At 46.9% G+C, this 16346-nt stretch overlaps 1 protein-coding gene across 3 annotated transcripts in view; it reads left to right on the forward strand.

Annotated features, from left to right (window-relative positions):
- The window catches only part of XKR6 (XK related 6), a 172191-nt gene that overhangs the window by 46059 nt on the left and 109786 nt on the right, over positions 1 to 16346 (forward strand). Inside the window, exons 2-3 of one of the 3 annotated variants that reach the window (XR_014589552.1) lie at positions 1766 to 1881; positions 3610 to 5159. The exons of 1 other annotated variant lie outside the window; for it this stretch is intronic. The gene's annotated coding sequence lies outside the window, so the exon portion shown is untranslated. Of the gene's footprint in view, positions 1 to 1765; positions 1882 to 3609; positions 5160 to 16346 lie in introns of those variants that run through there. One more of the 3 variants, XR_014589553.1, reaches the window with a different exon arrangement.

The following is a 16346-nucleotide window of genomic DNA, read 5'->3' on the forward strand; positions in this document are numbered from 1 at the left end:
GGAAATAAAGCTGCTGCTGGTTCTTCCCTCCCTCCATGTATCTTTCATCACCCGCCTTTATAAGGCTCTGAAATCCTGTTTGTTGTGTGACAAACTGGGCTGATAAATCTCGTTACTCACTTCAATGACTGGGAGACTCACTGCACATTACTGAATTTGGTGAATTATGTAATAAATGCATAATTAAAATTAAACCCAGAGCCTCTCTTGGAACCTCAGAAAACGCTGTTTATGATGAATTACAGGGAAACGTACATGGGTATTAAAATTTAAGCCTAATTTTTTTGGATTTATTTTCAATCAATATTTAATACACTACCTTATAAGTTCCTACAGACCCACAGCAAATTTGTGGCTTTGCTGGAAAGCACAGAAAGTGTCTGTGTGTGTAGAGTGAGGTGTTTGTTTTTGTGGGGCTTCATGGTTTAATATTTGATTACAGAAAGGAAAACTCCCCTGAGCACAATGTGCTCAAGATTTTTTTCAGTCACAGGAAGTGTCTACGAGGAGTTTGGTTTTGCCCAAGTCTGTCCCCACTTGATCACCTTTGAATATTCCCCAGAGAAGCTGTGGCTGCCCCATCCCTGGAATTGTTCAAGGCCACGTTGGATGGGATTTGGAGCAACTTTGGATTGTGGAAGGTGTCCCTGCCCATGGCAGGGAGTTGGAACAAAATGACCTTTAAGGTCCCTTCCAACCCAAACCATTCTGTGATTGTGGTTTACTGAAGGAGAATCACAATAGTAGGAGATAATTTACTCAACTAAAGCACTGCTTGGTTGCTCACTCATCAAATTGATATTAAAATAAACTGAAAATCTTTCCCCCAATGAATTTCTGCCCTCCTGGTTCTTACTTCAAGACAGCTGCTGTCAGGTTTCAGCTTGAGATGTGCTAAAAACTTCTTCCCTCTGTGCTTAAAATGGGTTTTAGAGATATTTTCCTTGGAAAGAGAAGCGATGTTTTTCAGGCAAACAGCCTGCAAGTTTAATTTTGAAAGGTTTGTGTCTTAAATAGCAAATTGAATAGAAGGGATTTGATTCCCCTAAATCCCCGATTCTAGAGAAAGCAGCTTGAGATCTCAGTAAGAGAATTAACACATGGGTTAAACTTACAATAAGAAGCAGGACTTGGAAAATGCCTATTCAGATGCCGTTAAGGAAATAATAGGATTAGTTCTTGTCGTGTCAGTGTGGATTCCTCAAACTGGGGGCTGCTGACACACAGCCGGGGCTGTGTCGCTGGTCTGGCCGTGAAATTGGGGACAATGACAATAAAGATGACTTTTCTTGGAGGCAAATTCCTTTGAATGTTTAAGCCGGTGCTTGTGTACACACACACACACACACAGGGCAGGTAATTCGGGATGAGAAAGGAGCCCCTAATAATCCCCCTCCCTCCCCAGATGTGCTGTTTGTGGCTGAGGTGATGCAAATTGCAGCTGGGTGGGTGGTGAAAAAAGTCAGGACTACACAGTGGCAGCGTGTTTTCAGTTCCTGTAAGCAGATTTCTGTTCATTTCTATCATCTGTTGCAAACACAATGTGGTTTCTTACCTGTTATTTTATTCCCTCTGTTCCAATGTATATATTTTTTAATGTATATACATTATACCTATTGTTTAAGATGAAACATTTTTGTTCTTTGTTTATATTTATTTGTTTGTTTTCACCGTTCATGACAATTCAGAATCCTGCAAAAAAGCGTTATTTTCATTTTCCTGTGTTTTCCATTCCATAATCATCCATGTGTGTCTTTGTTTTTAGCTTAAACCAAAGAGAACGAAGCCTTAAGGGAGAATTGGGGTTATTTTGACATCACCAGATTCCATCATAGAAGGAGCTGTAAGAGACCAGCACTCTGGAAAACGTCCAACAGAATGGTAATGACTCAAAGAAAGGCTTCTGTTGTGCTGTCACTCTTCTGTCCTGGTCTTCAGACACAACTTCTGCTGCTTTGCAAAGCTTCTCTTTCCTTTTCCATGTGGTTTCCTCTTGCAAATAATCCTGGGTGTCCTGTAATTCCCCCCAGAAGTGCTTTGGGAGCAGAGGGAAGTTTAGGCAGCATTGTACAAATTCCATGAGAAGTTGTGGCTGCCCCTGGAAGTGTCCATGGCCAGGTTGGAGAAGGCTTGGATCAGCCTGGGATAGTGGGAGGTGTCCCTGCCCATGGCAGGGGATGGAAGTGGATGATCTTTAATGTCCCTTCCAACCCAAACCATTCCCTGGTTCTATAATTTTGTGATTGTATGATTCCATAACTAAGAATGAAATAAAGTTCTGTGTTGACAGGGCAAATGCACCAAATTTCTCAGTAAATTATCACCACAAAATTTCTACATAATAATATAATAATACCACCAGTGGAGGAAACAAGGTGGGCACATCCGCAGGGTTGGTATTTCCCTTCCCATGTCAGAGAATTCCCAAACACTCCTCAAGCTGGAACTTAAGGAAGCAAAAAGCAAAAAAAAAGCCAAACAGCTTTACAGCTTGGTGTCTGACAGAGAGTATTTGCTGTGTTTTGGCAGAGAATTTATTTAGGGGGTGTGTATGAAGCTTGGAGAGAGCTCTCGGCACATTTTGCAGTGGCAGCCACTGATGCTGCCTCGAGTCGCAGCCAAAGCCAGGCTGGTTTCAGCTCCATGTGTGTTTTAGCTCAGTGTTGCTCCATACTGGAGTCATCTTGTAAAGCTGAATGATTTCACAGATTTGGAGATCAGCAGTATATGATCTTATTTAGCTCACAAATCAAGATTTTAAGGAATTGATTAGAAAAGCTGCACTGAATGCACATGTGTTCATGCATATAGCTGTATCAGGTTACTGTACCTATATTTTTCCTATCCTTGGACTGTTCCTGCTTGAAATCCTTCATTCTGCTCTCCTCTGAGCTGTTCCTTTGTTACTAACAGGAGTTGCTCTCCTTTAACAAAAAGTGCTTATCCCTATTATATGTCTTTTAAAATGTGTCCATTTAAATTAATATTTAACAGAGCAGAGACATGTCTGTGGTATAATGTATCCACTTATGGCTAATCGTTATTTGAGGTGACTGAGCCTCTTTGTACTTAATTTTTTTGTGCTTTTTATCCAGCAGAATCATTTGTAGATTGCAGTGTAAGAGCTGATTTACACCTCAAAGTAGACTATTTCTCCTGGAGCTCTGGGTTTATTAGTTACCAGCATCCTTTTAGCAGCACAAAGGGAGCACTGAGTGTGCAAAGATCTCATCCCAAACCAGAAATCCCAATTCCTGTCCCAGTTCAAGGTGTAGTTACCAATCTATTGGCACCCACCTGTACAATTATTTTCTTAAAGGCTTTGGAATGGTTAATTTACACTGCTGGGATTTTTTTAATTCCAGCTGACTTCATTTATCTGTTCCTTCACTGAAAAGGTGCTCAGGCAGTGGAACAGGCTGCCCATGGTGGGATCACCATCCCTGGAGGGATTTCAGAGCCACATGAATGTGGCACTTGGGGACATGGCTCAGTGGTGGTCCTGGCAGTGCTGGGGGGACCTCAATGACCTGAAAGATTTTTCCAACCTTAATGATTCAGTGATTCCAAGTGAGGTGCCCACTGACACTGCCATGTGTCCTCTCCTAGCAATCCTGACCTTTTGGCTCCAGCTTTGACTGGATCTGCACCTCAGACACTGAACCAACACACTCAGCCTTTAGTGGGATGAGCTCTGCCACCCCATCAGAGATCCCTGATCTTTTTATTTCACCATTTAAGCTTTAATTGATCAATTATGATTTAGTTAAGATTCGAGCATTGCTGTTTATTTCATTTCATTCTTTTTTTGCTTTGTTTTTTAGGTCTGAAAGGTTTTAATGGGTGATGAGATGTTCCAGTGCTTGGATCAATCTGTTTTGTGGGAAGGAGTGGATTTATTTTTTTTTTTCTCCTGTTGTTTGGTTGGGTTACTTTAAGTTTCTGGAATTTTACATCAGCAGAGCTAATCCAAGTGTAGAGACAGAGAACCATGAAATCAGAATGGTTTGGGTTGGAGGGGACCTTAAACCCCACCTTGTTCCACTCCTCTGCCTTGGGCAGGGGTAACCTTGCACTCTCCCAGGTTGCTCCAAGCCCCATCCAACGTGGCCTTGGACATTTCCAGGGATGAATGAGATGATTTTTAAGGTCTCTTCCAACCCAGTCCATTCTGTGATTCCCTGATTTTTCAAAAAGCTCATCAGAAATAACTCCACTCCCCAAGATTTTTAACGTGCTCTGTTCTCCCTCAGCCACTGCCAAACCCTCTGACAGAGCAGGGCTTTAACTCCCAGCCTCCTTCGTCTCCCGAGTTCAGACATCTCCGCAGAAGATTAAGCAAGTGAGAGAAATTAGCTTTGATCCCTTTCTGCCAGCATAGGATTATTCCACATCACCCCGGGTTTGAAGTTCACTCCTAATCCAGTTTTACACGGCCCAGGGGGGGAACGGGCTCCTCCCTGAGTTAGTGGCACTTCCTTGATACTGAGATTCAATTTGCATTCCCTTTACTGCATCCCATTCCATCCTGTGAAATCCCAAAACTGCTTCCTGGGATCCTTACCCTCCCCGTGCTCACTACATACATGAAGATACATTGATGTGTATTTAAATCCCGCCCTTGCAAACAGCTCTGGTGTCCTGTGAGGAGGTTTTTTCAAGCTGTAGGAACAGATTTACATACAAAAAGGGTTTGGAATGTCCAGCCTGGATCTTTGTGCATGGAAACAACTGGTGTGAAACGAGATTCCAAGAGCCACCTGTGCAGAACTGATGCTGATTGTGGCAAAGTAGAAGGTCTTGTCCCCGTTTTCCAGAGATTTGGTGCTCAGTCCTGAGGGTTTTTTTTTTTTATCACACTATGTTTTATTTATGATATTTGTAACCCCATAAGTTTTCTTCCTAATAAATGTGTATTTTCAGGAAAAAAAAAAAAAAAAAAAAAAAAAAAAAAAAAAAAATCCTTGTCTGTGATCCTTTGAAATGCCTTTTTAACAGGAATTCAGCATCCTGAACATTTTCTCTTCATACCCACCAGGCATGGGGATAGCAAAGCAGCAGAGCATTCCAGCCAGGAGCTGTTTGAGGTCCCCAAAGGATGCATTTAAAAGTGACATCGTGTTTTGCTGGACTGGCAAAAGCTTGGTTTAGCACCTGCATCACTCCCAGGGATTTTTCAGGAGCAGAAAGCACTGGATATGTCAGAAACGTGATTTATACACCAGAAACGAGGTTAAGAGTTACAATTTGAACTTTCTAAGGGTGGCTGTATTTTAGTGGGAAGTCCAGGAGGTCCCAGAATGGAATTCTCCTCCCTGTTCCTGCCCTGTGCCTTCCTTTCACACACCTTGTAACAAGAACTCAGCAGTCATAGGAGGAGAGAGTTTTTAACACTCCTGTAGCATGGCTGGCAGAGAATATCCCTGTTTTTTCCATGCAGAGTTGCTTGGATAGTCCCTGCTCCTGCTTTTTCCTTCACTGGCAACAGCTCATTCAGAACCTAAATCCATCCCAGTGGTATTTAATCATGGAGCCACAGGATGCTTTGGATTGGAAGGGACTTTAAAAATCATCTCATTCCAACCCCCTGCCATGGACAGGGAACCATCTTCCTCCCCCAAAGCTGTCCTTGGCAGAAAATCACCATTAATCCTCATGGGAATCAAAAATTCCAGGGATTTCACAGCACTCCTGCAGCAAAGGCATTCTGGAATTGTCCTCCCCCATCCTAACAAGGCTTTGACCATACCAAGAGCACCCTCTACAAAAAAAAGAAGATTTTTTTTTTTTTTTATTAAGCACATCAGCTCTGGAAGGTCGCAAGGCTGTCAGAGTGACTTATCTGCTCTGCTCTGGAAATGGCATTTCTGGAAGGCTGTGGCTGCTCTGGCAGTCTGGGCCGAATCCTGCGGAAGGGCTTCAGGAGATCCATCAGATGCCCTACTTAATTTAAAATGTTTGGAGTTTCTTTTTTTTTTTTTTAATATTTTTTTGTTTTGTTCTCTTCACTGTAGTAAAATTATTTTTACGACCCTTCGGGTATTACCTGCTTTTATAAATCTTTCTATAATTAAATTTACAAATCCGCTTGTGAGCTGGTGATGGGTAAAACCTTGCAAACGGGACCCTTTGTGTGTTAACCTATATTTATGTTACTTTTATTCCTTCTGGCAGTAATTATCCTGGCTCTAGGCCTAGGATTAATCTATAAGATGCTGAACATGCTTGAATTTTTATTCACCCCCCTTCTCTGTGGCAAATTCATCTTATGCAGAGCAGGTCATTTTTAAAAACTGCTTCCTATGAAGTGGTTTCACTGTTTTACCCCTTTTAAGTGATTCACAGGAGGAGCCATGGCAGAGGTTAATTGATCCTGGGCCTTGGATATGGAAAGGAGAAATGATTCAGCCTCTGTCAGTTTGGTGCTGGGCTGTTTCCGAGCCTGATGACGCAGCTTTGGCTGCCTGGCCAAGGGACTGTCACCATCACTGCTCTGCAGGGCTGTGGGGACAGACTGGGACAGGGGCTCCAACTTTGGTCTGGTGGGACTGGAATTTCCATGCCATGGACAACAGGCAGCTGAACAAGAGCCAGGTGTGCCGAGGTGGCTGAAAAGGCCTTGGAAGATTCCAGGAGATTTGTGTCCACCAGGACCAGGGCAGTGCCTGTCCCCTGTGCTGGCTCTGCTGGAGCACCTCCAGTGCTGGGGACAGCTCTGAGACCGTCCTGACAAGACAAAACATTGAGGGGCTGGAGCATGTCCAGGGAAGGAAACGGAGCTGGAGAAGGGGCTGGAGCACCAGGAGCAGCTGAGGGAGCTGGGAAAGGGGCTCAGCCTGGAGAAAAGGAGGCTCAGGGGGGACCTTGTGGCTCTGCACAACTCCCTGATAGGAGGGGACAGCCAGGGAGGGGTCAGGCTCTGCTCCCAGGGAATAAGGGACATGAAAAGGGGAAACATCCTCAAGATTTACAGGAGAGATTAAGATTAGATATTAGGAATAATTTCTTCACCAAAAGGGCTGTCCAGCCCTGGCACAGACTGCCCAGGGCAGTGGTGGAGTCCCCATCTCCAGAGGGATTTAAAAGCCACATGGATGTGGCACCTGGAGACATGGCTCAGTGGTGGTCCTAGCAGTGCTGGGAAATGGTTGATCTTCCATGATTATTTTCCCACAGTCTTGAGGCCAAGGTGCTGCAAGATCCTTAAAGAAATCATGGAGGATTTGCACCCACCTTACAATACCTCAGTGGAATATTTCTTCATCCTCTTACTGAGTAAGAGGGACATCAAAGAGAGGAACCAACACTTCCTGGAGACATAAAAATGATGTTTTCTGGGTGTTGCGTGAGACACAAGCACAGCCCCAGGCATGAGCAATCCACCGATTTCCTACAGCTGGGGAAGGATGTTCTGGTTCCCCCATCCCTAAAAACATTCAGGGTCAGGTTGGGTGGATCTCTGAGCTGCCTCATTTGGTTAAAGATGTCATCACTCACTGCAAGGCCTTTAAAAGCCTTTTCCAACCCAAAATACTCTCTGTCACACTTCCTCTCCTCCTCTTCCTGATCTGGCAGGTGCTGACCAGACCTCCTCCATCCCTTTCTCCATCCCATCCTTCTCCCCACTGTCAGTGGATGAGGAAGGAGCTTGTGACAGACTCGGTGCTGCAGCATCATCCCCTGGGGGTGTCCTCCTGGCTGAGCTGTCCTCGGGGACTGTCCCCTTGGACCCAGGAGCCATGTCCCAACAGTGGTGGCCTCAACAAGTTCAGAGCTGGAAGCTCCAGCCTTCCTGGATTCCTGGATCGATGCAGCCCCGGGCTCTTTGCTGCTGTGTCAGGAGAGCTGCCGTGGGCTGTAGCAAACTTTGCCCACCGGGAATTTTCTTTCCTTAGAAAACCTTTCTGGAGTCATTGATTTTGCAGCATGTCTGAGCCAAATTTAAGCATGGAGCCACAGAGATCTGAATTTAGCTGTGCTGGCTGTTTTCCCTGGGAGGAGGGATCATAGGGATGGATTTGATTGCCTGGGAAAATTAGTGTTGATTTCAGTGAAGAATATTTTATTACAGTGTTTGCATTGGCATTGTCTTCATAGGATAATGGCTGAGAGTTTCCTGTGTTTCCTGTGCTTGTGTGTATTTAATAATTTAATCTATTCCTTCTCTGAATACTGGCTTGGACTAGAAAAGAAAAGAAAAAAAAAAAAAAAAAAAAAAAAAAAAAAAAAAAAAAAAAAAGGGCTGGCTGCCTACTCTTAATATCCCATCATAAAATAAAATCACTAATCCCAAAGGTGGAGTTGCAATTAAAAAGAAAGAAAACCGCTGCTGAAAAGTATTGAAACTGAATAACATGGTCTAAAGTGGACAGTGCCTGTGGTGTTTGCTGCAGAGACTGAAGATGCTGAGGTTGTAGTGCTTTGAAAACTGGGATGCTGTTACAGGACCCAGAATGGTTTGGGTGGGGAGAGACCTTAAAGCTCCTCTCATTCCCCCCTCTGCCATGGGCAGGGACACCTTCCCCTATCCCAGGTTGCCCCAAGCTCCTTGAATCTGTTCAGTGCCCAAACACCCTCTGGGGAGGAACCTTTTTCCAATATCCAGCCTAACCCTCCCCTGACACAGCTCCAGCCATTCCTGGGTCCTGTCTCTGCTCACAGAGAGCAGAAATCAGAGCTTCCCTAATATAAATACAAATATAAAATGACAAGTTGACCGAGATATTGGCCTTGAAACCTTGTTTTTCCCTGTGTGGGCTGTCAAAACTCCCCCTCAAACTTCCTCCAATCACTCTCTACACCAGGAAGGTTCCCCTGCCCTGAGGATCCAAACATTTGCTGCACATGTGGGGCACAGGAGACCCAGGGAGTCCGTTCAACACCATCAGGCAGCTCAATCCACCTCAGTTTGGGATCTGGTTTGCAAAGATCAGGGCAGGTGAGAGTTGTTTGCTGCAGGTTGTGTGTCTGGGAGTCTCCCAGATTCCCTCTGGCTGCTTCCAGTGGAGGTAGGGGAGCTCCAGGACAGGGCAGGAGTGTTCCAAGCCCCTCAACTGGGTGCTTTAACCTGCTTGGCAGTTTCCCCTTCTTTCCCTTCTCAGGTATCACTCCAGGCCACGGGAAGTTTTGGATCAAGAGCAATTACCTTCAGACGGTAATGAAAGAGGCTGTGCTCAGGTTTGCTCATAAATGCAGCAGTGGACCTGTTAAATCAGGCTGTGCCTGGCACTGGGGGATGAGTGCAATCTAATAAAGGTATTACAAGCACTCGAGTTTGGGCAATTAAAATGATAATGATATGCTGGAGCTAACAAGGCTGAGGTGAGGCTTTATGGGGGCCAGGGAGTGCATCCAGGTCTTCTCTGGCACAGAGAAGTTGTGGCTGCCCCTGGATCCCTGGGAGTGTCCAAGGCCGAGTTGGACAGGGCTTGGAGCAACCTGGGATAGTGGGAGGTGTCCCTGCCCATGGCAGGGGGTGAAACTGGAGGAGCTTTTAGGTCCCTTCCAACCCAAACCGTTCTGGGGTTGTTTGCAGAGCTTCCGGTCTGCAGGAGAAGAGAAACAAAGGGACTGATAGGAGGGGAGGATTAACCATCACCTAAAGTACTGCACATTTTATATAATACCTGAGCCTCAATTTATAGAACCACAGAATGGTCTGGGTGGGAAGGAGCCCTGAAAACCATCCAGTCCAACCCCCAGCACGGGCAGGGACACCTTCCAGTCTCCCAGGTTGCTCCAGGGAGGAATCTTTACTTCACAACAGCATTTTCCTTGATCAGGAGCAGCAGCCAGGCTGTGCTCCCTGTGAGCACCTTCCCTTTAGGAGAGGAGCAGAGCAGGAGCAGAGGGATCCCTGTGACCCACCACTGTCATTTCCTGCCTTCTGAGCTCTCCGTGGGCAGCACAAGGGCTCCTTTATGGCATTGTGTTTACCAAAGCTGCCTGGAGGAGGTTATTTAAACTGCAGTGATTTGAACCATGCTCTTGACATAATTTTTCTCCATCTGTAGCTTAAATATCAGCCTCTTCTCTGAGCTGAATGACTCTCATGGTTACTCAGATGCTTTCAAGGTGCAGTCGTTGCCTTTTGTGAGCACCTGTGACATTTGGAGCTGCCCAGTCTGATTGCTACAGAAATCCAGCGTGTTCCAGGCTCTGTGTGGGAGTCACAGCAGTTACAGAAGCACATGGAGACACACTGGGGTCAGGCTGGATCTTCTGTATCAAAACAATCGAATTAGATACTAGGAATAAATTCTTCCCTGTGACAGTGGGGAGGCTTTGGCACAAGTTGTCCATAGAACCTGTGGCTGCTCCTGGATCCCTGGAAAGTGTCCAAGGCCAGGTTGGGTGGGCTTAGATCAACCTGGGATAACTGGAGGTGTCCCTGCCCATGGCAGGGGGTAGGATGCAATACTCTTTAATCTCCCTTCCAACCAATAGTTCCAATAAGTTGTTTTGGAAACTCCGAATGTGATTATTAAATGAATCTTCATTTGGTGCAGGAACAGTCTCATTGTGTGGTTCTGTGGCCACAAAAAAAAAGCTTTTTATTTTCAAAAGGAGAAACCCAAACCTGGGGAGAAAGCCCCAGGAGCAGCAGCTTTCAAAGTGTCCTGCAGCTCTGTTTCTTTGGGTGTGGGCAGGAAGATTTCTGCCCACTCAAAAAAAGCCAGGCTTTTTCAAACAAATAAAAAACAACCAGTTCCTGGGGTGAAATTCTCGAAGGCTTCTAAGAGAACCAGCACTACTGGCCGGGGTGGCAGGAGGGAAATTTTCCTGGTGTCACCCTGTGCAGCCACTTTGAATCCCAGATCTACAGCTCCAGCGAAGCAGATAAAGCCATGAGGGTGTGGGGGACCTGGAACTGGTGAGAACAACCAGCATGGGCTCTCACTGCTGAGAGTGGAGTTGGGATGCTCAGCCTCTTGGAGGAGAGCTCCAAAGTGCTCCTCACAGCTTGGAAACACCTCAGATTCCTTCATTAGAGCACAGAGACAGAGAATTGCTGAGGTGACGCTGTTCTACACCGTAAAGACACAGACTCCGAGATTCAGAAGGCTGAAAATGACTCCTTTATTTTTGGGATGTGTCTCCCTTTTATACTGTTTTACACAGACTAATTTGATTAGTGAAACAAAGGCTGAACCTCTTCAATCACATTGGTCAGACCAGAGGGACATCAAGAAGAAGTCCCTCCAGGGAAAAGGAATGAATAACAAAGTTACAGTTACAAAAACATTTCTCCTGCTTACAGAAAATTCCCTGCGAAAAGAATTTCAGAAAACCAAAACACCTCAGACAGAACCAGGGCTACAGCTGAGGTTGGGAAAGTCCTACCAGATCATCCAGTCCAACCATTCCCCCAGCACTGCCAAGGCCACCACTGCCCCATGTCCCCAAGGGCCACATCCACACAGCTCTTTAATCCCTGCAGGAATGGGGACTCCACCACTGCCCTAGCCACTCTGTTCCAGTGCCTTACTACCCTTTCCATAATTTTTTTCCCCTAGTATCCAATCAAAACTTCCCCTGGCACAGCTTGAGGCTGTTTCCCCTTTTCCTGTCCCTTATTCCCTGGGAGCAGAGCCAAACCTCCCCTGGCTGTCCCCTCCTGTCAGGGAGTTGTGCAGAGCCACAAGGTCCTCCCTGAGCCTCCTTTTCTCCAGGCTGAGCCCTTTTCCCGGCTCTCTCAGCTGCTGCTGGTGCTCCAGCCCCTTTCCCAGCAGTGCTGGGTGGGGTATTGGATTATGTATTTGGATTCAGCAGCCTCCAGCTGAGTTTGCAGAATTCCTGTGCACCCAGAGCCAGTGGCAGAGCAAGTGCAGCTGTGAGCGAGCTGCCAGGTGGATTTTGGTCCCTGTGGTGCCTTCACTTCCAGCATTTCCTCCTCCTGAGGCCTCTGGGGACAATCTCACTCACTAATGCAATTTGAGAGCCATCACTCACTCAGAGGAAACTCCGTGGGAGCCCAGCACAGACTCGCTCCCACCTCTGCTGATCCCACTGCAGGAAGGAAGAGCTGCAGTGCTCAGGTGTTTGTCCTCATTCTCTGCCCTGCACCAAAGCGTTTATTTTCCGTGAGGAAACCCCATCAGGCGTGAGGAGCCCCTGAGTGCCCTCAGCACCAGCACGACATCCATGGCTCTGTCCTCCCGTGATCCCAGCAAGTGCCACAGTCCCAAACCAGGCACAGACAGGCCAGGAGCAGCTGAGGAAACCTCCCAGAGAGGGAGCTGCGTGTGAATTAAGGGTCGGGTAAGGATAGGGAAGAGGTTCTGGCAGGCTGGGATTTGTGTTCAGCTCCTCCTACGCCCACAGGTGGGAGGCAGCTCACGGGAAAATCACGGCTGACTCCTCTGGCTGCATGAAGATTTTACCACAAGCTGCAGTGGGAGCCTGGAACACTTCTAGGGTGGAGTCTGGAATCCTTTTTAGGGTGGAATGGGATGGTGAGGTGGCCCCTGGAGACCCAATTAAGGTTCTCTGAAGGCTTGGAGGTGGATACCTGCGTTTTGGTGGGTTGGGAATTACATCTGGGATGGAGCCCCATCCACAAAGCATCATCCATGCCCTGAGGAGCTGTGGCTGCCCCTGGATCCTTGGAAGAATCCAAGGCCAGGTCGATCTGGGCTTGGAGCAACCTGGGATAGTGGAAGGTGTCCCTGCCCATGGCATTAAATGATTTATAGGGTCCCTTCCACCCCAACCATGTTAAGATTCCATGATTATTCTTAAATAAACTGTTTCCCATTGCAGGGATATGTTGGCCTTCTCTTAAATGTAAGATTTATTTTAAATGGATGCAATACATGAATCCTGTTCTCCATCTCAGCATCAATTCCACATTTTAGGTGGAAACTTTGAAACATTGAAGAACTCCTAGTTATTGACCCTGGCTGTGTTTTTTGCCACCCATTCCTTCCAACCCTTCTCCATTTCCCTGTCTGTGGAGTTCCAAAGCACAGAGGTGGATATTGGGCAACCAGTGCCCTGCAGCAGGGGGCTGAAATGAAATGATTTGTATCGTCCTCTCCAACTCAAACCATTCCATGATGAATACAGATGGCAGAGCAGTGAGGTTTTCAGTGCAAAGCCAGCAACATCCCATGAAAATCTCTCACATCCCATTACCTGTACAGGCTCTCCAGGGTTTTGGGAGCCTCCCAGCGAGGGAGAGATGTGGGGGAAGGGAGTCCCAGGTGGGAGTGTGTTTTTGTACCAACACTGAATTCAAAAGGAGCTGTGAGTGCAGAGACACAGCCTCCACTTTCCTTTCACGCCGGGAATTGTTTCCACTCAAAGGGCTGCTTTGCATTTTTATTTAATATGAATTTCCCTTTTAACAGTGTCACTCGTGACTCTCGGGTACAGCCTGTGATTCTTCACATCTGAGTACAAAAAGCCAGGCTGGGCATTGTGCTTCCCTGAGCTGGAAATTCCTGCCCTCTTCATTTGTGGGCAGGAATTACTTTTCCCACATTTCCTGGGAGAATCAGTACTGAATAGAGGATAAAATGCTTCCCTGAGTCCTGGGACATACGGATCTAGAATTGAGCTACCCACTAACCTCCTGCTAAGTTTTTGGGGACAAGATCTGTTGCCTGCCAGATGTTTGTGCTCTGTCTGGCACAGCAGGGCAGTCTGGGTGCTATTTTTGTAACTGTGTTAAATAACTCTGTCTACAGGGTTTTGGAGGTAGGAGGGGAAGGTCTGTCAGGGCCCTTTTAAGTGCGACTTGGTGGTTTATTCATGTTCAGGCTCAGGTAACACAGGAGATGTTGTGATTCCACAGGCTCATGTGTGGCTTCATCCACCCCCAGAGCTGCCTCTCTCCTGTGTCTGGTGTTGGGCTGGGAGAGCTGGGAGTGCTCAGCTGGAGAAGAGAAGGATCCAGAGAGACCCCAGAGCCCCTTCCAGAGCCTAAAGGGGCTCCAGGAGAGCTGGAGAGGGATCTAGGAAAAGGACCTGGTGTGACAGAACAAAGGAGAATGGCTTCCCACTACCAGAGGACAGGGATAGATGGGATATTGGGAAGAAATTCTTCCCTCTGAGGGTGCTGAGGCCCTGACACAGGTTTCCCAGAGAAGCTGTGGCTGCCCCTGGATCCCTGGAAGTGTCCAAGGCCAGGCTGGACAGGGCTTGGAGCAGCTTGGGATAGTGGAAGGTGTCCCTGCCCATGGCAGGGGATGGAACTAAATGATTTATAGGGTTCCTTCCACCCCAACCATTTTAATATTCCATGATTATTCTTAAATAAACTGTTTCCCATTGCAGGGATATGTTGGCCTTCTCTTAAATGTAAGATTTATTTTAAATTGATATAATGCATGAATCCTGTGCTCCATCTCAGCATCAATTCCTTATTTTAGGTGGAAACTTAAAAGAACTCCTAGTTGCTGACCCTGGCTGTGTTTTTTGCCACTCATTCCCTCCAACCCTTCTCCATTTCCCTGTCTGTGGAGTTCCAAAGCTTGGAGGTGGATATTGGGCCACCACTGCCCTGGAGCCTAAAGCACTTTATTTTACTTAAAACCCACAGGCCTGGCTTCCATCCAACAGAGTCCTAAATGAAAACTTCATTAGCTGATACCCTCATTAGGTGATGCCTCTTCTGGTGGACACACCTTCAGCAGGGAAAGGGACTGGCAGAAATTCTCTCTGCCCATCCTGAGGCAGGTGTCCCACTCCACTTCCAGCCACGACCTTCCTGCTGCCCTGTCCCACTTCCCAGCTGGCCTCCAGATGGGAATGACAATGCCTGGGGTGGCTCAGGGCCTGTCACTGTCCCCAGCCTCCACAGCATTGGAGGGTGGATGTCCAAAAGCTCTTGAAGTGCTGGATTTGTACCAGCTGCTGTTCCCTCTCTGCTGGGAGCTGCCCTGTCACACAGGCTGGGGAAACAAAGCCAGGACATCCAGGTGGTGGGAGGGCTCAAAAGCCTCTTTTATTTGCTTCTCGCCCTTGAAAGACAAAAATGATGTCATGGAGGAGAGGGGGAGGCACGAGAAAGCTCCTTGTGACACCGGCACCTGAGAGTGTGGGGAGCTCATTGCATAACCCACCTTGCCACGCTCCTAAAGCCTGTGGTGTGGTGGTGTGGTGACCAAAGGGAGGGTGTGAAGAGTCCAGAGCATCCTCCAGAGGTTTTCCAGCTCTGCTTGATGCTTGTGCATCACCTCTGTCGTGTGGCCTCTGGCACAGAATCCACAGCACTTGTGCAAATTTACTATAATATCTTGAAAAATAGGATGTGCACAAGGAGTTTTGGGGCAAGAGAGCTTCAAAGACAGATTGGATTGGGCTTGGAGCAACCTGGGATGGTGGAAGGTGCTTCTGCCCATGGCAGGAGGTGGAACTGGATGATCCTTAAGGTCCTTTCCAACTCAAACCCTTCAGTGATTCTATTCTCAAGGTAAGGTAGGCAAGGATTGACTCAAGCAAAGAGGAAGTTCCAATAAGGTGTTGAATTTTCTGGCTGCTGATTGCAATGGGGATGAGGCTCCAAATGAAGAAGTGGTGTTTTAAAACCCCCCATACAAGGATTTCTGCAGGGAGGATAATAATGGCATGAGCTCAACCAAGTACAAGGTTCTCTGAGGCAAATGAACTCCCACGGATAGCAGAGAACAAGGAAAGAAAACAGAGGGGGAAAAAAAAACCCAGCTGGGTTGGAGCAGAACTGACTCCTGGAAATCCTCCAGGCTTTGGAAATTGGTAGGCTTCTGGTTCTTGATGGATCCCTCATGGAGCTTAACAAAGACTGCAATATAAAGATATGTTTATACCTTTTCTTTGGGAGTCATTTTGCCTCTGTTGTGGTCTACAGGACTGTGCCCTCAAGCCTAAAAATAGGGGTAATTGATGTAATCCTAACCCAAGGGAACATACCAGCTGAGTGCACAGGTTATCATCCTGTCCCCTCAGCACCTGCAGGCCAGGGCTGGGGGAAGACATGCAAAGAGGAAATTTTTTTAAATGCTTCCCCCCAGTCATCACAAAACAGCAGTGGGTGAGGTGAGTAAGGGTGGAAGGAATGATTTGGGAACCTGGAGATGCTTTGGGGATGGATTTCAGGAAGCTGATACCTTCTCTGGAGGCCAGCCCACAGCTCTGGGCTGCTGTGGAAGATAATCCACAAGTGATGGGGGTGACTTGTCTGTCTGAATTTAAGGTCTCTTAAACCTCCTACTGCTGTTTTATTGTTAGAAGTACAGCCAATGCTGTACTCAGGCTCAGGCTGAAATTCCCTCTCAGTTACCAAATGGGAGACTGAGATCACATTCTTTCCAAGAGCTCTCAGGTGCATCTCCACATTATTCTGTGTCCTCAGAGCCTCAATC

The sequence above is a fragment of the Zosterops lateralis genome (genome assembly GCF_965231275.1).
Source record: "Zosterops lateralis genome assembly, chromosome: 3".
NCBI classification, from domain to species: Eukaryota; Metazoa; Chordata; class Aves; order Passeriformes; family Zosteropidae; genus Zosterops; species Zosterops lateralis.